At 47.1% G+C, this 25,142-nt stretch overlaps 1 long non-coding RNA gene across 1 annotated transcript in view; it reads right to left on the bottom strand.

Annotated features, from left to right (window-relative positions):
• Nucleotides 1-4,562: 4,562 nt before the first annotated feature.
• The window catches only part of LOC138258680 (uncharacterized), a 73,765-nt gene continuing 53,185 nt past the window's right edge, over nucleotides 4,563-25,142 (bottom strand). The window contains exons 2-3 of the long non-coding RNA XR_011198498.1: nucleotides 8,011-8,136; nucleotides 4,563-5,135 (exon numbers count right to left, since the gene is read on the bottom strand). This is a non-coding gene — a long non-coding RNA (uncharacterized lncRNA). The remainder of the gene's footprint in view (nucleotides 5,136-8,010; nucleotides 8,137-25,142) is intronic.

The following is a 25,142-nucleotide window of genomic DNA, read 5'->3' on the forward strand; positions in this document are numbered from 1 at the left end:
GAGGGAGCTGCATCCCACATGGCCCTGGAGGGCGAGACTACGGACTTCGAATTCACCAGTGGGACGGAGGGCAAGGGGAGCTCCACCGCGGGGACAGGACCCGACACCAGCGATACGGACTCCTCCTCTGATGGGAGCTCCCTTGCGGTGGCGGGCCCATCTGTGCCCCCGCATCTAAAGGTACAGCTGCCACCCCCTCTCCAGCACCGCCCTCCCAGCAGCCCCTCAGCCTTTGCCCCGCGCCCGCTCACCCAGGAGGGTGGGCATCACCTTCGCCCCAGGCACCTCAGCCCCTGCCCCTGTCACCCCTGCTGCCCTCAGTGAGGAGGCCATTGACCTCCTCAGGTCCCTCACTGTTTACACCCTGGATGGCATTCAAAATGGTAGACTGCCAGAGAGGCAGTTGCAACAAACAAATGCATTCCTGGAGGGCATTCATTCTGGTCAGGCAGCCCATTTAGCAAGCTTTTCAGACTCTGGCCTCAGCACTGATGGCAGCCATTGTCCCTCTCTCTAGCCTCTCCCCTCCAACTTCCTCCACCCACACCCCTGTACCTCAGCCTATCCCAAGCACACCATCAGACCAGCATTCACACACCTCAACACACAAAGGAAGCTCAGGCAAACATAAGCAACACACATCCCACAGGCACTCACGCAAGCATCAGACAAATGCAGACATACCAACATCCACTGTGTCCCCCTCCTCCTCATCTCCCTCATCCCTCCCTGTCTCGTCTCCACTCACATCTGCATGCACTACATCTTCCGCCACTACGTCCATCACCAGCACACCCACCAGCACACCCCGCTCACGTGCAGTCATCACCCCCACTCACATTCACACATCCCCTGTGTCCTCTCCCAGTGTGTCTGTGAGGCCACCTCTCAAGGTACACAAACACAGCCACACACCCACCCAACAGCCATCCACCTCACGACAGCCTCCAGGCCATGCACCTTCACCCAAAGTCAGCAAACGTACATCTCCTACGACCACTACCTCTTCCTCCACTCCCAAACCCCCTCCATCTACCCATCTCAGTGTTCCTAAGAAACTTTTCCTGGCCACCCTTGACCTCTTTCCCTCACCTCCCCCACCCCGTCAGTCTCCTATGGCCCGACTCTACAGGTCTCAACCTAGCACTTCAACCACAACATCGGCGGGACCAGTGGTGCCAGTAGTCACCGGATTATGGAGTACAGCAGGCAGCAGGGCAGGCAGTGTGTCAAGGAGACACAGCATGGACAGTCCCCCACCTGTCAAGCATCAAAAGTTGGCCAGTGCCCGGCGGGAGAGGGGGAAGACACCAGCCACCAAAGCCACTCCCAGGGGTACAGTTGGGATTGTGGAGTCAGCTGCGACACCTTCCAAGGTGGGGAAGGGGCACAAGAAAACTGGCAAGTCTGGGGAGATCAGCACAGCGGAGAAGATCGCCATCAGCCCCGCTGCCCAGGAGGCGACCACCAGCAGCCACACTGCCCCAGACAGGACCACCAGCAGCAGCCCCGCTGCCCAGGAGGCGACCGCCAGCAGCCACACTGCCCCAGACAGGACTGCCAACAGCAGCCCCGTTGCCCAGGAGGCGACCGCCAGCAGCCCCACTGCCACAGACAGGACCGCCAGTAGCTGAACCGCTGCTAAGGACACCGCCGCCACAAGCACCGCAGGCCCATGAACGCCAAAAGCTCTGACGCTACCGAGGCCGCCACGAGCAGGATGAAGCACTCTGGGCACAAAGCCCCCTCCAGAACCAGTGGAGACTGTTATCCACTACCTCTGTCCTTGGCAGGATGAAGCACTCTGGGCACAAAGCCCCCTCCAGAACCAGTGGAATTTGACATCCACTACCTCAGTCCTTGGCAGCATGAAGCACTCTGGGCACAAAGCCCCCTCCAGAACCAGTGGAGATGGACATCCACTACCTCAGTCCTTGGCAGGATGAAGCACTCTGGGCGCAAAGCCCCCTCCAGAACCAGTGGAGACTGTTATCCACTACCTCTGTCCTTGGGAGGATGAAGCACTCTGGGCACAAAGCCCCCTCCAGAACCAGTGGAGACTGTTATCCACTACTTCAGTCCTTGGCAGGATGAAGCACTCTGGGCACAAAGCCCCCTCCAGAACCAGTGGAATTTGACATCCACTACCTCAGTCCTTGGCAGCATGAAGCACTCTGGGCACAAAGCCCCCTCCAGAACCAGTGGAGATTGACATCCACTACCTCAGTCCTTGGCAGGATGAAGCACTCTGGGCGCAAAGCCCCCTCCAGAACCAGTGGAGACTGTTATCCACTACCTCTGTCCTTGGGAGGATGAAGCACTCTGGGCCCAAAGCCCCCTCCAGAACCAGTGGAATTTGACATCCACTACCTCAGTCCTTGGCAGCATGAAGCACTCTGGGCACAAAGCCCCCTCCAGAACCAGTGGAGATTGACATCCACTACCTCAGTCCTTGGCAGGATGAAGCACTCTGGGCGCAAAGCCCCCTCCAGAACCAGTGGAGACTGTTATTCACTACCTCTGTCCTTGGGAGGATGAAGCACTCTGGGCACAAAGCCCCCTCCAGAACCAGTGGAGACTGTTATCCACTACTTCAGTCCTTGGCAGGATGAAGCACTCTGGGCACAAGGCCCCCCCAGAACCAGTGCAGATTGACATCCACTTGAGAGAATATGGCTTTGCACTCCCCAGGATATAGCAGTGGGCAAACCACCCACTGTAGAGACTTGAGAGACTGTGGCTTTGCACTCCCCAGGATATAGCAGTGGGCAAACCACCCACTGTAGAGACTTGAGAAACTGTGGCTTTGCACTCCCCAGGAAATAGCAGTGGGCAAACCACCCACTGTAGAGACGAGAGACTGTGGCTTTGCACTCCCCAGGATATAGCAGTGGGCAACCCACCCACTGGAGAGACTTGAGAGACTGCGGCTTTTCACTCACCAGGATATGGCAGTGGGCAAACCACCCACTGCAGAGACTTGAGAGACTGTGGCTTTGCACTCCCCAGGATTAAACAGTGGGCATGGGGCCCCCTCGTGGATTTGACGTCGTGCACTCAACCGGCTGAGGTGCCCACCCTTTCCCTTCCCCCTGAGGTGCCTGTTTTATTTCTATCTGATGCCCCTGCAGTGTTCTTTCCTTCTTGTTCGGGTATCTTGTGCGGGCCTCGTCTATGGCTTTTGGGCCCAGTGATCCACGGACTATGATGGTGGACTCCCTTGGACTTGTGTTCTTGGTGTATTTAATTGTATATAGTATAAATGTATATATTTGTAAATATTTTGGATGTTTGTAATCGAATATATCACAATTTTTCGACTCATTTCCTTTTGTCCTTGCATTCTTCCAGGGGGGTTTGGGAGGCGTAACTGTGATGTATCATGATGTATTAGCATGTGTGTTGTAGTGGGTGAGGGGGTGTTGCGTGTGTGTGTCCCTGTTTTTTCCCTCCCCCCTTCCCTGTGTCGTAGGTGCAGTACTCACCGTGGTCTTCGCCGCCGGTGTTTGTGCTCCTGGTAGAGGAGCAGGAAGATAAAGGCTGGAAACACCTGGAGCTCTGTTTCCATGGCGTCCTGGTTCCTTGTGGGGTGTGCAGAGGTGAGCGTTTTCCCTTCGAAGTTCTGTTTCCGCTGTGTTTTTGTTTGCGGTGAATCCGCCCCGGAAAAGGTGGTAGATTGATGGGTTGTAATTCTTTGGGCGATACATTGTCCTCCGCCTGTCTGTTGGCGGTGACCGCCGCTGTGTTTGTTTGTACCGCCGTGCTGGTCAGACTGTTAAAGTGTCTGTCTATGTTGGCGGTTGCCGCCACGGTCGTAATTCAATTTTTTTTACCGCCGGCCTGTTGGCAGTCTTACCGCCACTTTAACACCGACCGCCAGGGTTGTAATGACCACCTTAGTTCTTGTTATGCGAAAATAAAATGCTTAACATTGTCAACTATAGAGTACAGATGTTGAGTACATTTCTCCTGACTTGAGGATTTCATAACTTTTGTTTTCAAATTCTTTGCTCACCATTGCTCAGAATAGTTTAATATTGCTAGTTTTTGTTATGGTATGTGGTGTTCTATGATGTTTCATGGTGGTAGTACTCAATCTTTCTAAAGCTCTAATATAAATGTATATGCATAACCTAACAACTCTCGGTTTTCTTTCAATTTAGTTGCCTGTCATCCTTTTCATTAATCCTACAGTTGGAGATCACCTACCACTACCATAAAGAAGGCACCTTGGGAAACCACCCAGTAAGGTGTTGTAAGATTGACAGAAGGAGCAGGTGCAAGCCACCTCTTTATCTATTCAGGTACGAGAACTATGGGGTGAAGTGAACTACTTTACTTAGTATGTAACTAACTTGTAACTAACTTCTACTGCAGATGAGAATGAGAAAAGCATTTGTGTATCTATGTTTCTGTAGGCAATATGGGGAATGGCATCCTACCCTCCTAACTGCGATACACTTTGAGAAATAGATTAAAAAGACAGGTTGCATGAAAAGGCATCAATACAATAAACACAAACAAAGTTCAGACATAAAGTAGATTATAAAGATTTCCCCTTTATTAACATATAATTAATAAAATATAAAATCCACATACTCCAACCAGAACAGGCCTACCTCTCTCCCACATGTTTCCCCAACCCCAACCAGTGTCCAAAAAGTTATATAAATGTCCCTGTCCAAATTGTCCATAAAGATGAATATTGCCTTACACAAATCACCTCTTCGCCCACAATAACTCCCTGCCTCCAAACCCCCAAAAATAAAAAAGGTCTCATAGAGTGCATTCTTCATGAGGGTCTCCAGGTGTTGAATCCAGGCCGTGAGGTGCGCCATCCTCCAGCCTGAGCACTCCAGCTCTCGCAGCACACAGCGATGGGGAAGCTGGTGTGAAAGGAGGGTGCACTCTGATGGGCAGCTCCAAGCTAACAGCAGTCCTGGTCTGACCTGGAAGCTGGAGGCACAAGCAGTTAGCTGGTGGAACTGGGCCCAGGAGCAGGGGCATGCACTGAATTATCATCGTCATCAGCAGCAGCTGCTAATATTGTGAAATGGTGGCCTCCAGCCTCTGCGACCCGGAGTCAGGCCATGATGTCCTGCTGGGTCGGTGGTGTAGTGGCCCTGCAAGAGTAGCTACATCAAGAAATAAAATGCAATATAAAAAGAGAATTGTAAAGAATGCTCAATTCACATACTTGTTTTTTCAAATTACATAGTGGTCCAATATAATTACATTGCTGGTCCCCTAGGGCCACTGGGTTTTGGGACGTGATTAGGAAAGTCAGTCACAGGGAGGGACATGCCTTTATCAACACATGGCTCACACAAAACCTGACTTGCTGAAAGGAGGCAGCATAAAATAAAAAAAAAGAGTGTGAATTTATTTTCTGGTAAAAGATTTCCTAAAAGAAATTAAACAAATCTGAAACTGTGTGGAAGAAAGAAAAACAACTGTTTAATGAGTAAGGCGTCATCCACTATGGAGTACAAGTATTTTGTTTGTGTGCTAAATAACTGATTGCTAGCTAGTGCATTTAGTACAACTTTGCTACTCTCTGCAGCCTGCAGCTGGGGCAGCTGCAATAGACATAAATTTACTTTGATTTCAATGGCCCTGCTCTTCTTCAAATGCCTTTCAATTCTAGCTTGACTCCAATGAGGCAGATGATGATTACTATGTCACACACATCATGTATAACGTGGATAATAGATATCCTCTCTACAGTAAGTCTAAGGTGGGAAACAATTAAGTACATGGAAAGGAATGGGATATTTAGATTTTATTGGGCACGTTCATCACAGAGTATCCCATCTGCAAAATATTAAATCACAGACCCTTTATCAAACTTTACTTCCTGGTCTCACCCTCAAACACAAATAATTTAAATCAAATACATTTGCTTGGCAGTAAGGGTAGGAAACTTGACTTAGGGACCAGAGCTTAGCAGAGGGGTTACTCTGTTACAAATGTGACGGATATTCCGTTCACTGTATTACGATTCATAAGATAGCGGATGGGATATCTGTCACTTTTTTGAGAAAGTAACCCGCTCCACCGAAATCTACATCATGCTCGTAGTCTGCTGCAGCAGGGTATGGTACAGGGAAAAAGCTGTGTAGGTACGGTAGAGGTTTTGCTATAGTGTGGCAGTTTGTTCACTGATGATGTAGCTTAGTCAGTCACTGTGGTTGAAATTGAAAGTTGGTGAACGTCAAATTTGAACAGGTTTAACTCAATCATGGAAGCGAACAGAACCCTGTGACTATGCCGTAACATGTGGCACATGCTAAAAATATATTTTTTCAATGTGGAGAAAACTTGTGAATGAATAAAGGAGAGTGGTGCTAGGAAGTGACTGACTGGGCACTAGAGGGAAGATTTACAAAACTGTCACCCAGCGGAGCGGAGCAATGTATGATGCTATGCTGTGCTGCATGACAGGGAGGGAGGGAGGAGGAGAGTGCCAAATCTACAAAGATATGGCTCTCTCTTCCCCTCTGTCTAGTTGCACTGATTTCAGCTGCTGTGCACCACACACACTCCTTTGCGCCATGCTGCATGGGTGTGTGTGTGAGTCTAGCATGGGTGTGTACTGGAAGGGTATCCTATAATACAAATTCTATGCTTAAAAACCCTTTCAAACTTTTTCTTTTCTGTATGCATGTTGCACAGTGCAGCACACATGCAAAGTCAGAAAAGAAAGGAAATGAGAACATTTCCCCTGTCAATGCCTGCTTTCAAATGGTGTTAGCTTTTGGCCCAAATCCCTGTCTACTATTGTTTGTAGATATGGTTTTGCAACAAAGGGCATGGGTGGTTGCATGGAAACACCTATGTACCACCCCTATAATGCCCCATCAGCAATAAGTAACGCAAAGCACTGCTTTGTGTTACTTGTATACTACTTTCCAGCACAAAACAAGTTTTGCCCTTGAAAGTAAATTAGGAAAGAATCCATTGAAATCTTTGTAAATGTTACATTGCAGTCCTGGATTGAACCATGCTACAGTGGTGTGGGGTCATGACCCATGGGTCGTGATTTGTGAAGTGCCATGGGCAGGGAGATCATGGATAATGATGGATTGGATCTGCCTAAATTAACAAATACAGTTGGTATACTAGCATTTATCAATAACCAATCAATGTAACTTATAATCGCCTGTGCACTGCAGAGACTCCTCCTTCAGGTTCTGCTGCATCATCTGGCGCACCAGTGCTGTTCCCAGCACTGGTGGGCTGTGCAGCGAGTAAAAAACATTGCACATTTTATATGCCAGATACACTTCCCCCTTTTTTTTACTAAATGCAAATGCAACACATGACTACAGTTAAGTTTGCAGTATCCAATCTAAAATATAACTTTGGACATTTTGCTGGTTGACAATATTAGAAAAGCCAGAAGTCAAGCCAACCATAATGGAGGGGCAGAGATATGATAATGACTGTGCAATGAAGCGATAAAACAACTTGGTCAATGAAGCACATATGGTTTTGCTTGGCAAATGTAATGGGATCATCCTCGTACTACTTTGCTCCCATTGTGCAATGTCATCGAAACTGCTGGGTTACTGAATAATAATAAATACAACAAAGCATTGGTCCGGGTCACCTTAACAATGGCCACTCTCTCATCATTTTAGCATAAACAGGAAATGGAAAGCCTTTAAAACAAACAAGCATAGAAGAGCTTGCTTAGGTCTGAAAATTCTGCAATCTTCACAGGAGACTACCCAATCTAGTGTCTTACTTTTACAGTATCAGTCCACAGGGTTTAATGTTTGGGGAGAGGGACAACATAACCTAGCAGAAGAAAGTTTTAGCTACAGATTAGTACAGACACAGGACAAAGTCAGCTGCAGAATCTGAAATTTAAAAAAGGATAATGCAGGGAGGGATAACAAGAAAAAACATTAAATAAAATGAAGAGCATTTGAAAAAAGTCACAATATAAGAGAATAGAGGAAACATTAATCTAATGGGGGAGGTAAAACTTTAACAACAACTTACTGGGGCCAACAGAGCTGTGTGCAGTGGCCGGCACTAGTGGTGGTTGTGGAACTTCCATCTGCCATGGCACTGGAGGTGGCACCCTCCTGGCCAGAACCTCTGATGCCCTCTTCATGCCCTTGGGTTCTGATGTGAGAAAAAAAGAAGATTACAAAAATAGATTAGTGGTACAGTTAATCTCCTAGAAAATAAACAAGCTAAGGCAAAATATATTGACATTGTACATTTTAAATCGGATTGCCTATATTATCGAGTTGACCTCTTTCTAATTTTTGAAACCTTAGCTAAGCCCTATTCCAAATTAACTCAACTACATTTGAAAATACTACTGCACTGCAACAAATGATCTTTGCTTCTCAAATTGCAACCCCCTTTGATGGGCCAACTCAGTCAGTTTTACTTTTCCATGCATAAGATGCATACTACATGTCATTGGAAGACTACTTGGGACTGCAGGAGCTACAAAAACAGAAATATACAGAGAACTCTAACTCACTGATAGTATTACTGCAGTACCACTATCTTAGTGGCAGGAGGACAGAGGAATTAGCATCACTTCTTAAATAATGAGCCCAAGTGAGCACCTACAGTAATGAGCAGAACTAGGTAGCAGTGAGCACCTGGCTCACTCGAATTAGATCACATAATATTTGTAATATTATGTTATGTGTACTTAATTTACCTCTGAATGGGAGCAGCATGTTATTTGAAAGAAATTAGCATTATAGGATAGGACACAACAAAATTAGTAATAATTAATTAATAGTGCTCATCAAGCATCGCAACCTGGATGCCCAGCAGGCTGAGCAGATCCCTTTCGAGGTCCAGGACATTGACCAAGCAGAGCATCAGCTGCTGCTGGGTGCACCAATCCCCAGTACATCAGCACTGTTGTGACGCAATTGTAGCTCACTACGAGACTTCGATCTACAGGCAGAAACTCTTCAAAATAAACTTCACGAACAACATTATCCCACCAAAATTATAAATCTTGCCCGCAAGAGAGCAAAAAATAACAACAGGGAAAGCTTATTGGCCACTATTGACAAGGGTCAACAGACCCGTCTAGCATGTGTCTTCACATATACCCCAATGTCTAACACCATAAAAAAACTGATTAACAAAAGATGGTCGATACTATTGAGTGGAAGTACAGTTGTCCCAAGACCTTTATTTGCATTTAAACGTGCTGCCAACATCAAGGATATCGCTGTCCATACTCGTCAACGATTACCACAGGTCATTACAACCCAAAGGACACTATGGGTTCTTCCTCCAGTTGAAGGGCACCATCCATGTGGTAATTGCAATGTCTGTTCATTAACACAACACTCAACGATACTCCTTTTGGACCATATTGGGATTTGGCGGTTAAAGAAGCACACTAATTGCAACACCAAACATTGTATCTATATGATAACGTGCCCTTGTGGGTTACGTTATGTTGGGATGACTACACAATCTGTCAAAACCCGCATCAATGAACAGAGAAGCAAGATTAGATGCAAGCGGATTACCACAAAACTATGTGAACATTTTCTAGACACTCTTCATACTCCAGATGACCTTAGGTGGGTCATTCTTGAAGCACCAAAAATGCGCCCCAATGATTCAAGCTTCCTTTTCAAGACTGAACAACGATGGGTCTTTAAATTAGGGACCAGTACACAAGGATTAAATGACGAGATACCTTGGTCTTCCCTTTCTTCATAAATCATTTTTTCACAATTTGTTCATGTTTAGATTAGGGCCCTATAAGCAACCTGTAATATGCCCTTAGATTCCCTCCCTTTCTCTAGGGATATTCTTGTGCCTATCCAATTGCATGTTAATAGTACTGGCCCTCATATTGGTTCAATAAATACTTTGGATTACATTGACGTTCCAATTCCCTAGTGTGCACCATGCTCATATACTCTAGTTAAACACTGGACTAATTGTTTACGTGTTTCCGCTATGGAGGGATGTTTTAGCTAGGGTTTGTACCATGTTCATCTATTCGGAAATAACGGGACAAATTGTCCACTCGTTCCCGCTGTAGAGGGAATTAAGTCCCCTGTTTGTTTTCATTACTTTTCAGTACACGCGAAGTCCGTCGTTTATTTTTTTTACAACTGGGACGCGCGAGCCAGACGATACGCTTCCGGGTCTCAGCGCGTTATTTAGACCTCCGACAGCACCAGCGTTTGTTGTTACTGGTACGCTGTTCGGAGGGTAGGTTCCCAGCGTGGGCAAAAACTGTAAGTGTCACCATGTTCAAGGACCCTTGATCTGGTCTTTTCCTTATTTTAAGTCTTGTCCTCAATAGACTATCTTCTTATTACATGGTTTGGTTAGAGGGATTATTATTAAATTTTTTAACCGATAGTATGATTTGGGGTTTACTGATTAAGGTATTTCCATTTCACATAGGGCTTCCAAATAATTCTTATTTTCTGACATTACCAATTTGAGACCACTAATATGATGGACTACTTGCCTCTAATTATTGAGTTCATGATTACTGTATTTTGGTATATGCATTCTATATTATCTAATTGACTAGATGTTGTTTTGTTATCCAATCTTGACCTTTTTTATGACTATAACTGCATGCAGTGCCAACTTCTGTCCCTGACATGCGTTTCCCAAGGAGCCGTTCCTGATTCTGGGGGTGGTAAGCTTTTAATATCCATGTATGATGTTTCACCATACACCTCTTTCACGAGTGCACTTTTATCACTATATTTACGTCACTTTTGACACGCGTGCTTTTGATTCTCTATTCCAGGGCGACCTTTTTGTAATAACCAGTCAACTCAATGTAAGTGACGGTTTCTCTTTATTTCTAAGTTCAGGAATTCCTCTAGTTATAAGGTTTTGGAGAAGATGTTCTTTAATTATTTCCTTTTTGGTCCTGATGAAGCATCGTAGGATCCTGGATGGACTGCTTGACGCGAAACGTGTCGACCCTCAACTAGAGTCCCGAGATTATTGGAGTCTTCTAGTAGTTTTTTTGTTGAAAGTATTTGAGCATTATCACTCATTATTTTTACTTTCATCTGGTTTTTAATCTTGGTCTCCACCTCACCTATACTGATTAAACTTATGATGTTGTTTTGAGGTGGATAACCAATTTAACTTTTGTATCACTCTCTCCGGTTTGTGTTGGATCCTATAATAGGGTCCTCATCCACCTCACCTGGATCTACCTGCTACTTAGAGAGCTATATGGTTAAGAGCTCCCTTTGGGGATCCCACCAGGCATTGCAGTACCAGCCTGGTGAAGAGCGTTCCCGATGATGAAGCTAGTCATCCATTGAGATGCATGAGGGTTCTGCGCTCTAGTCACTCCTGGTCCTCTGGTTGGCTATTTTTGGAACAGCATTCCCATAATGGCCATTCAGGAAGCGCTTGTTGATAATACTGTGTGTTATCGTCCCTTCCAGGATATTTGGCCAGCACACTGGGGAGCATCTCCAGATGTTTGACAATGGCCTGGACATTGATTGAGTAGGTATGTTTGTGGTTCAGAACAGATATGCTGTTTCTGCAAGGCGATTGCACATGTGTGCTTTTCATGGCACCTAACACATGGGAAAATCCCACAATGCCAGAGAAGCCTGGCTTGGTATCCAGTTGTTGTTGGTGGGAATTGAAGAGGTGGAGGCACTAGGGTGTGAGGCAGATGATGGCAATCAGGACAGTGGGTATGAAGGAAGAAAAGGGTGTCTGGGCTATCCCTGCCACTCTTCCTGTTGTGTTCTGGAAGGAACCAGAAGCAAACATGTGGAGCACAGCCATCAGTTTTACCTGTGGGAATGTTGGTGGGCCTGGCAGTTGGTGGCAGGAGATTTGGCCCAATCTTGTGGAGCAATTCAATTATAGTCTCCCTCCTCAGCCTACAGAATTTGATAAACTCATCCAGAATGCACACTCCCTCCTCCTTCGCTGCCTACGTGGTGGTGGTGGTCTTCTTGTGACGTCGAGCTGCAGGATCACACCCTCCATGGATGTTCAGCTTTTCATACCACAGCCACAGTATCATTTTCTACACCTGTGTTACCAATGTACAGATTGTTTGGAGCATTTCAGGCTTTGTGCACTGCATCCAAACAATTTGTCACACATTTCCAAACCCATAAATATCAATGCATTAGTTTTGCATGATAATTTGTGGAGGAAGACCTACCTGCCATATTTAATTTGGCATGGCACAGCTGGTTTTGGCACAGCTTTTGCCTAATGCAAGCCTTAAAAAACAACCCATTAAGGAAAATGCATTATCTCATAGATATGGAGTAGTGCTTGAGTCATCGTTGCATCAAAACTGTTGCTGAACTTTTGCTGAAAAAGTCCAAGAAGTGACATGGAGTGGAGTTTTTTTCTTGCTCACCAAAGTTAAGTTGGTGAGCATGAGAAATCGCTAAGTTGGCAAGCACAAGCAAGATTTCTGAGTACAAGCGGTCGCAGTAGGCTGCAACCGCTCTCAATGAGAAAGCTTGTGCTGAGGGCAAAAGAAGTTAACACCCTCTAACGCACCGGGTAATGCCATTTGCACTGATTTTATAGCACAGGAGAAACGTCTGTGCTGAAAATCAGTGCGAACAGTGCGCCTTGCCCAAACTCTGCAGCTCTTGGAACTCCACGTAGCTCGGCAAAGTTTTTTCAGCACTTCGCAGAGTTCTGCGTAGCAGAACTCCACAAACTTCCCACAGGCCTACCGATAACTAACACCTTCAGTCATGCGTGCCATGCAATTAGCAGATGATAAGCTGGGAATTCATGTATGGATCATACATGCAACATATTACACATGAGCCACGATGTTGGCAGGTAATATGCCAATGAATCATACTACCAAGAGGGCATTGCGCTTACTGTGGCCGTGATGATTTATAAAACACCTCACATCCCTACAAGGAACAACATCAGCAGAAGAAGGACTGCTCTGCTGGCCCCCTGTTCTGCTCCTGGACACTGCACTCTGAGGGACTGCATCAGCTGTACACTTGGGCTTCCCCACAATAAGAACTTTGCCTCTCCTCAACTGGTTCAAGAAGGGAATCCCTGCTTGTTACAGGTGGAAAATAGCTAACAAGAGTCCCCTGCATCAAACCCTAAAGGAACTCACCAGCTGACCTGTGGCTAGTGGTAATTTTTGGATTTGAATGAGGTGCATTATGGGAGTTGGAGTCCTAGCCCTCAAGGAGCAACTCAGAGCTTCTGGAACCTTGGGGTGAGCTGTGGACTCATACAGGCCCTTCTACAACCTTCTGGAAGAAGATCCAGAAGTTTGGAGAAGTTTGGAGAAAAGGGACTGCCAGGATCATGGTGGCGGTCGGACCGCTGGGATCGTGGAGGTCCGACAGCCACATTATGACCGTGGAGGAGCCTCCACAGTCCAACCGCCGACACCGCCAGGCTGCTGCCAGTCGGCAGCCTGGCAGTCCCAGCAGTTGTAATCCACCAGGGCAGCAGTGCCCTGGAAATTACGAGCCTCCATCCGCAATCCTGTCTATGGCGGTGTAAGGATGGCGAAATGAGGTACTCGGGGGGCCTGCACAGCCCATGCTTTTGACATGGGCAGTGCAGGGGCCCCCATGCACAGCCCCATCACGCATTCCACTGTCCAAATTACAGGCAGTGGAATGAGTGACGGCGGCTGCTGCACCCACTGCACTGCCACATTGCAGCTGGCTCCATTAGGAGCAGGCTGCAATTTCAAGGCCCTGTTCCCCGCTGGTCTGGTGGGCAGAATCACTGAATTCACCTACCACCTACAATGATAGGGCTGGTGGGGTTCAGGCCGCACAGGCAGCCTGATGGCGGTATGGCATTGTCGGACGGCCTCCCGCCGCCCGCCTATGTCATAATGAGGGCCTAAGTCTGAAGGCAAAAAGTTAACTGGGACTTCCAGCACAGCATATCTAAGGAGGGTTCTAGGGATGTCAGATCAAGATTCAGCTTTGGCCTGGATGAAGATTTTCATCCCGAAGAATCATCTAAGACAGAGCGTAGAATTCTTCACTAGGTCTCCAGCGACGCATATGCGAAGAGGGCTCAAGGGAGGTTGAAGAAAATTGGTGACTTTATCCAGCTGAAGAAAATATTCAAGAAAAAGACTAAGGGCCTCATTATGATTTTGGCGGTCTTTTCGGAAGACCGCCACTGTGTAGGCTGCTAAAAGACTGCCATGTTGGCGTTAATTCGACTGCTGCATTACGACTCACACCTTGAAGACCGCAAAAAACAGCCACAAATCTGAGACCGCCAGGAGACAGGAGGGCGGTTCTGGAGCAGATACCCACCAGATAACGAGCCACAAATAAGCACATCGGTTCTTTTGTGGCGGAAAAACATTGGCGGTGCGAACCACTGTGTCAGAAACCACCACTGTTAGAACACAACACCACATTGGATAGTTTGAATATCCCACACCTGACACATAAACACATGACACACCTACTCACAGCACTACACACCACAACACAACCCACAGTCCATTGCTGCAAAATTGATTTACCCATACACAGAGAACAGGCAAACACACACATATAGCACCATTACATCATAGGCACAGATACACATCCCACCCAGCTCACACAACACAACTGCACTACCAACACAAAATGTACATAACAGCCACTCGCACACACCCACACACTACAAGCATCCATCAATCATTATGCACCACCCACACCCCGTCAATCACCATACTCTGCACTCTCACACACAAACAACCCCCTTCCTCCCCTCCCACCCACAACTACTACCATTTCCTCACAAACCACCCAGGGTCCACAGATGACGAGTTGAGGGTTATGGTGGATGAAATCGTCAGGGTAGAGCCACAACTGTTTGAGGCACAGGTACAGCAAACCTTGAATGCTAGGAAAATAGAGCTGTGGCAGAGAATAGTCAACAGGGTCAACTCAGTAGGCAACCATTCACGCACAAGAGAGGACTTCAGTGTTGGAGGCTGGCCTGGTTTGTAGTGGGTATCTAAGGTACTTACACCTTATACCAGGTCCAGTTATCCCTTATTAGTGAAATGTAGGCAGTGTTCTAGCAGCTTAGGCTGTCTAGATGTAGCTGTAGCAGAGTAGCTTAGGCTGAACTAGGAGACATGCAAAGCTCCTGCAATACCACTCTAGTTACACAGCACTTATACACAATAAAAGACAATACTCAGTGTTACCAAAAATAAAGGTACTTTATTTTAGTGACACAAGGCCAAAAATATCTTAGAGGCAATACTCCTTCTGGAGGAAAGTATTTTACACAATATATACACTAGTAACCAAAATAAGGTGAGTAAACAGTCATAGAATAGTGCAATTAGTAGAAAATACAAAAGATTATAATGGGCCTAGGGGCAACACAAACCATATACTAAAATAGTATTATGCGAGTGTTGAATTACCCCCTAGGCAAGTGTAGTGTGTAGGGGGGCATTTGGAGTGTAGGAAAACACCAAAGGTAAGTAAAGTACCCCACCCCAGAGCCCAGGAAAGCAGGAGCAAAGTACAGCAGGTTTCCTCAGGACACACTACAAGTCATGATAAAGGATTTTGCAAGAACCAAGCAGGACTGCAAGCAACAAACAATTAATTCCTGGACCTCAAGACCTGTGGAGAGAGGAGACCAAGTCCAGAAGTCAAAGAAGAGTCCAGGAAGGACAGGAGTCCCTGCCAGCCTAGAAGAAGGTGCAAAAGTGGATTCTCTGGTCAGAAGAAAAGTACAGAAGAGCACCAAAGAAGATGGCTGCAGGTTCCTGCTTGGTGCAGAACACGGGGACAAAGGAGTTGGAAAGTGCGGTCATCGCAACACTACACTGGAGGATCCCACACCGCCGTAGAACAACTCAGAGAGCTGTGCATTGCAGGATGGAGTACTGGGGACCTGGGCTAAATTGTGGATGAAGGATTCTTTGAAGAAGTGCACAGAAGCCCAAGGAGCTGCAGAAGACACGGTGCAAGGGGGTACTGTTGCAGCACAGGGAGGCAAGCTTTTACCTCCACCAAATTTGGACAGCTGGACCTTTGGACAGTCTGGGTCACTTCGGTCCACCACCTGTGTTTCAGGGAGCACACTCATTATCAGGAGAGGAGTCCTAAAGTACCGGTTGTCATCGCAGAAGGGTGCCTGCAGATGCAGGGAAGTGACTCTGTCTCTCCACAGGAGATTCCTTTGGTTCTTCTAGTGCAGGGTCCTGGGCAGTCCTCAGAGCATGCATACGTTGGAAGCTGTTGCAAATGCTGGCTAGAGCTGAAGTTGCAGGTCACAGGAGTCATCATGGATACTTTGTTGCAGTTACAGCGGTTCCTGGAGCAGTCTGCGGTTGATCCAACAGTCAGAAGCTGAAGCAGAGGATGTAGAGGAGTCCTGGAGGAATCTTGCAAACTCAATCTGAAGAAACACCCAGAGGAGAGACCCTAAATAGCCCTGAGAGGGTAATTGGCTACCTCCCCAGGTATGCACCTATCAGGAGGGGTCTCTGACGTCACCTGCTGGCACTGGCCACCCTCCGGTCTCCAAAGGGCCCACACAAATTGTAATCCAAGATGGCTAATGCCAGGGACACTCTGGGGGAGCTCTGGGCACCACCCCTGGGGTGGTGATGGACAAGGGAGTGATCACTCCCTTTTCCTTTATCCAGTTTTGTGCCAGAGCAGGGACTGGGGGTCCCTGAACTGGTGTAGACTGGATTTTGCAAGGAGGGCACAGTTTGTGCCCTTCAAAGCATTTCCAGAGGGTCTGGGAGGCAACCCCTCCCAAGCCTGTAGCACCTATTTCCAATGGGAGAGGGTGTAACACCCTCCTCCCAAAGGAAATGCATTGTTCTGCCTTCCTTTGATTCAGCTGCTCAATCCCCAGGAGGGAAGAAACCTGTCTGTGAGGTGGCAGCAGCTGGGGCTGCAGTGGAAACCTCATAGAGCTGGTTTGGCAGTACTGGGGTCCATGGTGGAGCCCCCAGGGTGCATGGAAATGGCCCCCCAATGCCAGATTTGGACTGGAGCTTCAATTCCACAATCTTAGACACCTCACATGGCCATATTCAGAGTTACCATTGTAAAGCTACATATATGTATTGACATATATGTAGTCCACGCTTATAATGGTGTCCCCGCAATCATGAAGTCCCGGGGAATTGGCCCTGGACAACGTAGGGGTGCATTTGCTAGTGCAAGGGTGCTCTCGCACACAGTAACTTTGCACCTAGCTTTCAGTAAATGGAGGTTAGACATATAGGTGACTTGTAAGTTACCTGGTGCAGGGAAAAATACATGTGAAATACTGTGTGCACTATTTCACTCAGGCTGCAGTGGCAGTCCTGAAGAAAGGTTTGTGTGAGCTCCTTATGGGTAACAAAAGAAATGCTGGAGCCCATAAGGTTCTCCTGGAACCCCAATGCCCTGGGTAGCTAGGTACCATATACTAAAGACTTATACGGGGGGTCCAGTGTGCCAATCTGATTTGGAATATGGAGTCACTAAACCAACATGACATACTTGGTACACAGAGAGAGCATAAGCACTGGAGATCTGGTTAGCAGAACTCCAGTGACACAGTCAAGCATACTGACAATACACATAGGTCACAAATTATGAGCACTGGGGTCCTGGCTAGCAGGATCCCAGTGAGACAGAAAAAAAACACTCACAAATAGGGTTTAAACTATGAGCACTGGTGTCCTGGCTAGCAGGATCCCAGTGAGCGAGTAAAAACACACTGACAAACAGGCCAAAATGGGGGTAACTATGCTAAAAAGCGGCTACTTTCGCACAATGATTAGTTATGATACATATGTGTTTGGGGTCTGCAGATCTTCCACTGTGATTGGGTTAGACTAATCACATGCCTGTGCCCATTACTTATATTGTACACATCACATGTCAGCTGTATGGCTGTCTAACTTGTAGTGGCTTAATCAGTTATTGGCTACAAATTGCCATTATTGTACAGAGAGTTATGTCTGCCATGTAATGTGACAGGCAGATGCTGTGTGGTGTGTGAATGTAGTAGTATTCACTGTCATTGATATCTCACAAAGGTAATGGAACGATTAGATGTTGAGACGGTACATGCCTGATGTATTTGATTTAGTCAGCTGCACTTCCAATAGGTGACAGGAGTATGGAGAGGTATCATGTGATTTCAGGGAGTCATTTGTACTTCATCCAGGGCATGATGTGCATACACATATGGCTATGGTGGTGACCATGTGGATGACTCCATTTATGAATACTTACTCGAATGTAGATGTAGGTGTGAGGGTTGACATACAGGGGTGGGTAGTGGTGACTTTGTGACATGATGTAGGACATGTGCATTGGCACCTGGGTTAGCCTGGGCATGGTATGTATTGTCACAGAAATGCATGTTTACAAGTGTGTATGTGAGGTATTTGTTAACCCTCTCTCTCCCTATCGCTCTCCCTCCCTCAATCTCTCTCTGTATTTCTGTACATCAGCAGGCGTAGGAGAAGGGCACAGGCGAGTGGGGATGCTGCAGGCCACGGGGCCTGGAGTGCTGCTACCAGCGACACCAAGGGACCCAGTGGCACAGAGGGCAAGGGGAGTGTCATGAGGGAGACCAGATCATCCAGGTCATCTTTGGAATCCTCCTCCAGTGGACACTCCCTGGTGGTGGCGAACCCTTCTGGGACTGGTGGCGAGCCCTTCTGGGACCACCGCAGCACCATCATTGCCCGCCACCCCCTTTACTACCACTGTCCTCCCTGTAGCTCCCCACCCAGTTGGCTGTGCCCACTCACCCAAGGGGTGGGCCTCTCCTTCACTACAGGCACCTCTGCCCCAGCCCCAATCAGCCCTGCAGCCCTCAGTGAGGAGGCTATTGACCTCCTAAGGTTGATCTCTGTGAGTCAGTCGACCATTGTGAATGCCATCCAGGGACTGGCAGCTCAGGTCCAGCAGACCAATATGTTCCTGGAGGGCATTCATGGTGCAGAACATCTGACTGTCTGTTGGGGTCGTGTCTGCAGATGTGGTACCCATTTAGCATGGCATCTCCCAGCCCCTCCTCTCCCCCCTCCTCCCAAGACATATAAACGCTCACACTCACCCACCCAACAGACACCCAGCACCCGCCACATGCTCTTGCACCCAAGACATCCACACCAACACCTCTTACAAACACTCCCTCTACCTTCACTCCCAAACCTTTTTGCCATGACAGCCCCATGCATTTAAACCGCATTTCCTCTCATGGTTTTCCCTGTTCCCTACTCTTCTCCCACCCCATGATACTTCCAAATGGTCTGTGTCCCTCCCCAAGTCCAGCCCTTCCCCCTCCAACTTCTCCCCTTGCACCCACTGATAGTACCCATGACTCCCCTGCCAAGAAGCTGACCCCTCCCAAGCCCAAGGACCCTCCTTCCCCCCAACCCCTGAGGTGCCTGCATGACCCTTTGATGCCCCTACCCTGTGGAGGTTATTTGGCAGTCAGGAGTCAAGTAGGTGCACCCAGAGGTGCCATTTGTGCCTTTGGCACTTTGGACATTGAACTGGCCAATGGCCTTATTATTGTATATAGTTATTTATTTTCTTACCTAAATAACTAATTTAATATATATGGCCCAACCTGTTGTTGTATTTCATGATAAACTACTTGTCTTGCCTTTCTTCCACATGGCTGTATTGTATTTGGAGCCTTTGGTTTGTTTGTGTGTGATGTGTGTGTGTGTTGGTTGTGGTAGCTGTAGTGTCTGGCTTGCATCTGTATCTGTGTGTGGCCCTGGCATTTGCCTCACTGTGATGGCTGTATATTGTGTGCAGGATATGTTTGTGTTTGGTACATGTATTTATGTGGATTAATTAATATGGTGGTGTTGTGTGCCCTTTTGTGGTCGTTGTGTGTGTGTGTGGTGATTGATATTTCAGATACATTGTGTGTTGTGTTAGCATGGTATGATGTATGTTTCATTATATAGCTGTGTGATTGTGTACATTGGTTGTCAGGTGTTGTTACGTACTGTAATAGGTATGTGCTGTCATGTGTAGGTGTGTACTGAAATTGTTTGCCGTAGTGTTTGTGTAGTTACGGTCGTGGTGTCATTTTGTGATTTAGCGCTGTTGTATATTGTTGTGTTCGCCTGTGCCAGTGCTGTGCATCTGAGGGTTGCTGTGTGCATTGAACATGTGTGTTGGCTGTGGTGTGTGTAGTATGGGTGTGCATGTGTATAGTATGGGTGTGCGTGTGTGCATGTAGGTATCTGTGTATATGTGTGTAGGTGTGTGGTTTGCTGTGTGTGTGTGTCGCAGTCCAATGCCTTCCTACATGTGTTAGTTCTGTTTGCGTGTGTACTTTGGGTTTTCCCTACAGTGTCATGTAGCGGTGTGTACTCACGGTTGTTGTCTTTGTCGCTGGTTTCGGAGTTGTTGTGCGAGCAGGGGCAGTGGGAGGACTTCCAGTTCGGGTTCCATGGCGGCTCCAGACTGGAATTTGTTCCACAAGGTGTTCCCTTTTTATAGAGTTGGTTTCCGCCAGGGTTTTCTTGATGGTATGACAGCAGTGGAAACCTCAGCGGTTTGCAGTCTCGTAATGTGTACAGCATGAATATGATGTCCGCCGGCCTGAAGGCGGCATGGCAGCATGACCACACTGGCGGTATTGGTGGTAATTTGGCTGTGTTCTGTTGGGAAGACAACACATGGTCATAATTTTGTGGTCTTCTCTGCTGGCCCACTGGCGATATGACAGCCGCCGACAAGGCGGTCCTGGTACCATCAAATTCATATTGACCTCCTAAATCCGAAAGTAAACTTTTGATGAGGCCTCCTGCTTGCTGTAGCCGAGCTAGGCTTCATCTCGGTTAGCCTCAAACTTTGACTTTGCCCCATTCTAGTGCCACCAGATGACCAGATTGGCGCTTTTAGTTTCTATGTGCTAGAAACAATACTTCTCGAAAAATTCATATCTCCGGTTCCCCTTACCCGATTTTAATAATTTTGGTGTAATTTTAAATATAGAGATAAAATCTATTTTTATAAATTAGTGTTGGATTTGTATTGTGTTTTGTGTTTTATGATTTTTAAAGGCTTTATACACTTGTCTTCCAAGTTAAGCCTTGTCACTTGTTGCCAAGCTACCAAGGGTTGAACAGAGATTAATTTGTTGAGACCTGATTGGATCTAGTGGGTGTTAATGGCCTATTGCTAAGTGTAAGTACTTACCTGCCCTTACCAATAATCTACTTTCCAACAATCAATTTTACCAAAACACGTACTTCTAAATTGTGAGTTCAGTACATCTCTATCTGCTCCCAAAGGTAAACTTCACTTAAAAGTTATTTAAAGGCAGCCCCCATGTTATCCTATGAGAGTGATATGCCTTGCAATAGTCAAAAACAATTTTGGCAGTATTTCACTTTTGAGACAGGTAAAAGCACACCAATACATCTCCTACCTTTAACATATACTGCACTCTGCCCATGGTGCTACCTTGGTCCTACCTTAGGGGTGACATACATGTGGTAAAAGGGAAGGTCTAGCCCTGGCAAGTGGGTACACTTGCAAGGTCAAAATGGCAGTGCAAGACTGCACACACAGACACTGCAGTGGCAGGTCTGAGACGTGTTTACAGGGGTACTCATGTGGGTGGCACAATCAGTGTACAGGCCCACTAGTAGCATTTGATGTACAGGCCCTGGGCACCACTAGTGCACTTTACTGGGGACTTACTGGTAAATCAAATATGCCAATCATGGTAAAGCTAATTACACATACAATTTGAACAGGGAGCACTTGCACTTTAGCACTGGTCAGCAGTATTAAAGTACCCAGAGTACCAAAACCTGCAAAAACAAAGTTCAGTACATACTCAAAACATAGGAAGCTGAGGGAAAAAAGACAGGGGAGACTGTGCCAAGGATGCCAGGTCTAACAAATACCATCTACCATTATCCTAATACAATCCTAAATTTGCCAGAAGATAAAGTACTATACATACCATTCAAAAACATTAGTGACAACCCATAATGTCTTATAACTCTCAACAACTATACAAATGTACTTATTAGGAGACGAAAGAAGTATGTCGCAAGTTCTCATCATTCATAATTACTCTCATGGTAAGATGGAATACACCGCTTTATACTCTGGCATATCCCTGTTGGCTCACAATTCATCACATGTCCCAGGGTCTAAAATTCTTATCACTTATAATCTATCCAAGGGAGGAGAGGTAAAAAGTGCTTCATAAGATGCTATGGTGTATCCCTAATAATTCAAAATTCATCACATACCCAAGGCTCAAATGCATCTAGGTTGAGAAATTGTACTCCCCACATAAAGTTTGTCACATCCACATTTGAAGACATATATTACATGGTCCGTGTTGCAAGTGATTCTATTACCAATTGTGACAATTTAACCCTCAAAAGTTTGATATGTCTTACAATTTAATCCATAACAGCAAGCTTTACGAGAAATACATTTATCCAAATGCCTGAAACTCAACAGGTCTCCAAGTGATTTCAGTTTTTTTAATGGTATTTTGGGTCCAATCCACACAATGGGGGTCATTCCTACCCCGGCGGTCCTTGACCGCCGGGGCCGGGGTCGGCGGGAGCACCGCCAACAGGCTGGCGGTGCTCCTGAGGGCATTCTGACCGCGGCGGTATGGCCGCGGTCAGAACTGGAAAACCGGCGGTGTCCCGCCGGTTTTCCGCTGCCCTGAGGAATCCCCCATGGCGGCGCAGCTTGCTGCGCCGCCATGGGGGATTCCGACCCCCTCATCGCCATCCTGTTCCTGGCAGTTTCGCCTGCCAGGAACAGGATGGCGGCGAAGGGTGTGGTGGGGCCCCTGGGGGCCCTGCAGTACCCATGCCAATGGCATGGGCACTGCAGGGGCCCCCGTAAGAGGGCCCCACTTTGAATTTCAGTGTCTGCTTAGCAGACACTGAAATTCCCGACGGGTGCTACTGCACCCGTCGCACACCTTCCACTCCGCCGGCTCCATTCGGAGCCTGCTTCCTCGTAGAAGGGTGTTTCCCACTGGGCTGGCGGGCGGCCTTTTGGCGGTCGCCCGCCAGCCCAGTGGGAAACCCAGAATGACCGCCGTGGTCTTTTGACCGCGGGACGGTCTTCTGGCGGTTCCCGCTTGGCGGGCGGCTCCCGCCGCCCGCCAAGCTCGGAATGACCCCCAATATCTCTCAGATATTCATCCTTGTTTAACACATGCCAGTTTTTTGCTATATTTTCTTGATGCTGGCTTTTGCCCTGCTATACTGAAAAAAACCTCTTTACTTTATTATCTTTTTCAGTAGATTGTGGGTATTGGAGCTGTTATCTAAATTTCTCACTGGCTCTACTTTTTGCAATGTCCAGTACTCTCTTAAGATAACCTCTCTCATTCAATCATTTGAGCATATCACCTATCTCCCTATGAAATTGTTCAACAGTTGAGCAAATTCTCCTAGCCTTTAACATTTGACTATAGAGAATGCTCCATTTGAGGGCATTAGGATGGCCACTATTAGCATGTAACAAAGCATTTGTAGTAGTTGGTTTCCTATGTATTTTCATTGTTAACTGATTAGCAATCATATTTAGCTTCACATACAAAATCTCACAATGGATCCGGCCATAAGTGCTTGTAAACTGAAGATTGAGGTCATTATGATTTAATTTCTCTAAAAAGTAGTTCAAATCGGTTACCTCCCCTTCTCATTAAATGAAGAGGTCATGTATAAACCTGGTCCATAATGAAATCTTGCATAGGGCATTCTCATTTTTTTAACAAATTGGCATAGGTGGGGGTGAAGGGGGTGCCCATTGATGTACCCTTCTGCTATAGATAATATTTGTTGTTAAAGATGAAAACATTATGTGTAAGGCAATACCTCAACATCTCCAATAACATTTGGGTATGGTCATACAGTTCTACAGGAAATATTCACATACCTGGATTCCCATATTATGATCTATGGAGGTTTGCAATGCTGTATCATCCAGAGTGAAAATTATGGGGGACATTATGACCCCCGACAGGGAGTGTAAATGTGGCGGTAGTACTGCCAACAGGCTGGCGGTACTTACCGCCACATTATGAAAATAGAGGGTTGGCTGCAGCCAACCCGCCACTTCTCCACTCATACCATCATGGCGGTATCAGCCGCCAGGACGGAGATGTCAATCTCCAGCCTGGCGGCTGACATAGTAATGCCGGTGGCATTATGAGCCTGCCTACCACCATGGTTTACATGGCGTTTGCAATGCCACAAAAACCATGAGGGTACGCCGTGCTGGTGACAGGGAATTCCTTCCCTGTCACTGGTCGGTGGTTCCCCTACCCCCAAACACTCACCAGATGCCCCCTCACCTCCCCATCCAAACTCCCCCATCCAAACGCCTCCCCACCCCTTCCGATCCTTACCCACACCCCCTCCGATCCTCACACTCACCCCCTACCACCTCCGATCCTCACACACACACACCCCATACATGCACACACCCGCAGACACGCACCACGCATACACCCAATCACTCACACTGGCATACACGCATCCATCCAGACATGCTCACACACATTCTTACAATGATCACACTGACATGCAGACGCACACTCACTTCACCATTCTTACATGCATTAACTCACACACATACAACCACGCAAACAACACAACACAAACAGATGCATTCACACACTCACTCAAACATTCAGGCATCCACTCAAAACACATACACCACCCCCCACCCCCCTCTCCTGTTGGAAGCCTGACTTACCTTGAGCGAGGAGATCTTCCGGCAGGGAAAGAGAAGGGGCGCTGCTACCACCAGCAGAACACTCCCAGGCTGTATGAATTGTCATAATACAGGTAGCCACGTTCTACTGGCGTGGTGGTGCTGGTAGTAGCAGCACCACCCTACCACCACCTACCACCATCAACACTGCTGGATTTCCGCCCTTCTTGTGGCAGAAGTCATGCAGTGCTCATAATATGGCAGATGGATGGAAGCTGCTGGTGGTATTTTGGCGGGCGTCACTGCGGCGGCAGGCGGTTTTTACCACGAATGTCAAAATGAGGACCTATATATTCCTGTTTCCTTGGGATATGATCCAACTTTCTAAAAAAATCTGTTGAGTCCTTTAATAATAAAGGCAAACTGATGACATACTCCTGCAAA

Source organism: Pleurodeles waltl, chromosome 9 (assembly GCF_031143425.1).
Source record: "Pleurodeles waltl isolate 20211129_DDA chromosome 9, aPleWal1.hap1.20221129, whole genome shotgun sequence".
Taxonomy (NCBI): Eukaryota; Metazoa; Chordata; class Amphibia; order Caudata; family Salamandridae; genus Pleurodeles; species Pleurodeles waltl.